Genomic DNA, 4325 nt, shown 5'->3' on the forward strand with positions numbered 1-4325 from the left:
CGGCGCCTCGACACGTTTTTTCTCGACGTTGACGTAACGAGGTGTGCGGGCACGAGATTTGTTTCCCCGGAACAATATTAGGAACTCCGCTTTCGTTAACCGGGAACAGAATCTGGAGATGGTCATGCAAGGAATGTAGAAATTACATAGAGAACTCGGAGAATTATAAAGTGAAATTGAAAACCCACGCGGTAGTTTTCTCCCCGTTTAATTTTTAATAGAATTTCACATATTTTGAAAATTAAATTAAATTAAAGTATGAAAGTATTTGGAGTATAAGAGAGAGTGAATAGAGGTATAGAATATATATAGATATAAGAATGAATGTTAAAAAGGAGATATCGAAAAAGTTCTTCGAAAGAAATCGAGTCCGTTATTTTGATTGTGCAAACCCCGTGACACTTATTTTACTCTCCTTATAAATTAATCTACCGTATCTAGGATAAAAATGAAAACTAAAATTTGTTTATCATAATTTACGTATTAAAAAAATGTATTTATTGCAGATATTTGTCTGTGGCGTGTCGTGCTAATTAACGTTCGTGAAATTTTCGTTGCTGAAATTTATACTGCCAGTATGTACGTATTTTTTTTTTACTCATTACCAAAGATTATACAGATCTCTCGTCGGTAATGCGGCACGTTGGAGCCTGCGTAATAACCCGTTTCTTTATTTATATGCCAATGGGGAATACTATACACATGCGCGGCGATAAAGTTGCGTAAATAGATTCGAAACCGGCATTCATGCCACTTGATACGCATATGCTTGCTATCCTTGAGAGGCTTAAGAAACTCGGTATCGCTTTATAGCTCTCCTTCACTTTCTAGACTCTCATCATTTTTATCACATATCCCGTCCGTTATAGGTATCGATTCGTCCAGTTTCAGCAACTGAGCTACGTTCGTCATCATCGAGTACGAGTTTATAAAGTCATGTTTGTGGAATTAGGTGGCAAGTGTTTATCGGTGCGGAAGATTCCACGATTTGGACGATATCATGCGTGAAAACTAGGCGTAAACAGATTTAACTTTAATTTAGAGTTGGAAGAAAACGCGAATTTCGCGTAGCAAAATTTATGACAAACATACATAATATGTATCATTATGATGAATTGAAATAGGTATGTATATTTGCAATAGATAGAAAACGTCAGAAATTTAACAGTTTTTTAATTTTATTTTATAGATTGTAAAGAATATGAAATATATAACCGTACATACATATTCACGTACGATTAGAATTTAACATAACTCGTGCTATGATATTACACAAATTTCTATTATAAAATACGAGGAAAAATTTAATACGAGACAGAAATTTTTCTAAGGTTTAATTTTTTCTCCGCGTTAACTCGTTTCGCAGCTTAGAGAAAGAGATATTGCAAAAATCCTGTGACATATGTATGTATGCGCGGGCGCGCGCCGTGTATGCGCAGTTTTACAAATTACTTAGAAATCACGAGCGATTTTCCGCTCTTAAGTTCGTTGATGCGCCGAGAAATTTTCCCGCCAGGTTTTACTTTGAGGAAACGCCGGATGAGAGAACGTGCGGGACGGCTGCACGGATGACGGATGCGTCGTTTCTAAAATTCTCAGAACTGTCGCATTAGTGACGGTGAGGCGAGGTGTTTGCGGGAGCATTGTGGGGCCCTGAGACGAATTAGGTTCGGGGTCTTGGAGGGAGAATGCCGGTCCCCGTGGCAGGTTCTTTTCCACCGGACGCCTTTGTGCGGAATTCGAATTAAGGGGCGCTCACAGAGATACGAGTTGCATTGCGCGATATGACATTAATTCTTAGTAAAACAGTTATACGCTTCAGATGAAAAATTTTTAAAGATCTTGCATCTTTTCAAAAGATCTTTTGAAAAATTAATATAAAAAGAGGAGAATTTACTTCTATAGAATAATATTTTCTTCTATAGAAGAAAATATAGCGATATCTCTTTTTACATTCTTTTCTTACATCTGTTATCATTTTTCGAGCACTTCTGGCATTTCCTCTCTCACAGGTTTCAAGAATTTTGCACTTTTACGATAATGGAGCAAATGTTTCTCAGTTTTACACGTTTGTGATTTAAAATTTTTAAGATTCTTGCATTTTTGAAAAATTTGTATAAAAAGAGAGGAGAGTTTATTTCTAAATAATATTATCTTTCTAGCTATCTCTCTTTTCGCCTTTCTTTGCATTCTTTTCTTACATCTGTTATCATTTTTCGAGCACTTCTGGCATTTCCTCTCTCACAGGTTTCAAGAATTTTGCATTTCAAGATAATAGAGCAAATGTTTCTTAGTTTTAAACGTTTGTGATTTAAAATTCTTAAGATTCTTGCATTTTTGAAAAATTTGTATAAAAAGAGAGAAGAATCTATTTCTAAATAATATTATCTTTCTAGCTATCTCTCTTTTCGCCTTTCTTTGCATTCTTTTCTTATACCTGTTACCATTTTTCGAGCACTCCTGACATTTCCTCTCTCTCCACCAGGTTTCAAGAATTTTGCTTTTTCAAGATAATGGAGCAAATGTCTCTTGCATCTCGTTAAGTCGCTAAACGATATTCTACCGTATACAGTTGTTCTCATATAATCGTTCTCTCGTAACGCAAGTGATAAATCCAGTTCGGTGGGAAAACTAGTTTCCCCCCCACAGAATTTATTCATTGCGCTTCTGTCGTTTTGGGTCACGTATGCAAATCTTTCGGGAAGTGGCGGCGAGCAATGCAAATAAGCACCGGGAGTCCGCGGAAAAACAAAACGGCGGCGTAACTATACCGCGATTTTTCGCGATGTCGTAAGGAGATAGACGCGTGCTCGCGCGCGAGTAAGACGAATCGAGATTTAGCTGGAAATTTGCTCGAAATACACCGGTTACACGGTGCAACGGGGGTCGACGACCGACAGCACCGGGCAGCGTTACGATATTGACGAGGAAGCTGCTATTTCGGGGGACGACGATTAATTGCCGGGGCGAGGGGAGGCGGCTCGGGAACGCTGCTGATAAATATTCAATCGATCCTTCATGAAATTATCACTGTGCCCCAAGATTGCTCGCCAATAACCCGCCCGAGCTAACTCGATCGAGAGTCAGCGGCCGCCAAGATGAATCTCGGACGAGCGTTTCGAATTTACCTATCTCTATCGATTGTTTTTTTATATAAATTCTGCAACTCCTGAAATTATCATGATTATTGACGTTCTTTAACGCGTTATATTTTTATCACCCGTTTATCCGCTTCTGAAACGTGCCACGAGCCTTAATTAAGCATGTATACTTTTATCAATATTATGATGCAGATATACAAAAAGAAAGATAAAAACGGAATATGAATATAAATTTTCAATTTTGAACTGTATCTCGTAGCTGCACGTCTTACACAATCGCGTCTCTTGTTATTCAACCGCATCGATATATCTTTGTACGTTACGCTATCATATATGTTATTGCACAAAAGAATGACACCGGAGGCGTCAAGGTGCGCATTGCATTCGCAAGGTTGCCCGATGCAGGCCGTCGGCCAACCAGATGCAGGCGCTGCATCCCCACGGTTGCATCTCTTACGGTTTCGGTATGAAAGCAGCCTGTGTTGGAGGTCGGATCGTCGGATGCGGCGCGCGTGGTCTCTCGCACACGGCGACGCGGCGCGCAGCGCAGCACGTAGGCTCGTCAGTCCCTGGTCAGTCCGATGTTTACGCTTGTGCTTTAAACATTTTTCGCCGCGTGCTCTGCTCCGGGAAGCCGCGATCTCGCGTCCGCGATCTTCTCGTTCCCTTTTTCCCTTCCCCTTCGCGCGAGGAGCGTGACTTCACCGGTCCGCGAAGAGCCCAGGAGCGAGGAGTGTTTCGCAGCTTAGCGACGATACATAACGTCGACCGCCGCGGGCTCGTAAAACCGAGATTCCGGCTCGCCGTTTTCGATCGACGATCCTCTACGCTCCGCTGCGCCAGAGGCGCCGGTTCCGAGGCCTCTGCAATTAAGCCGCCCGTGTCCGCGAGTGGATTTGGATGGTCGAGAACAACGGTCGATGACAGAGGTAAAAGAAAGGAATTTACACATTGAGAAAGAGAGAGGAGAGAGAGGCCTAGTTTACACCGATCTCTTGATACGCGTATCAGATAGTATATTTGAACTGATCAGCCAATAATCAGACTTATTTACTAGTTATTTACTATTTAATACACGTATCAAGTGATCGGTGTAAACTAGGCCAGAGAGAGATTTTGATACCACTCTGTGTGCTCCGGAAGATTTCGTGAATAGATATGACAGACGGGAGTAAAGTATGAAAGAACATCGCGATTACCATGTATCGAAGTTTTATTTAACAT

The sequence above is a fragment of the Temnothorax curvispinosus genome, unplaced genomic scaffold, assembly GCF_003070985.1.
Source record: "Temnothorax curvispinosus isolate PA1 unplaced genomic scaffold, ASM307098v1 QBEX01007797.1, whole genome shotgun sequence".
In the NCBI taxonomy this organism is placed as follows: Eukaryota; Metazoa; Arthropoda; class Insecta; order Hymenoptera; family Formicidae; genus Temnothorax; species Temnothorax curvispinosus.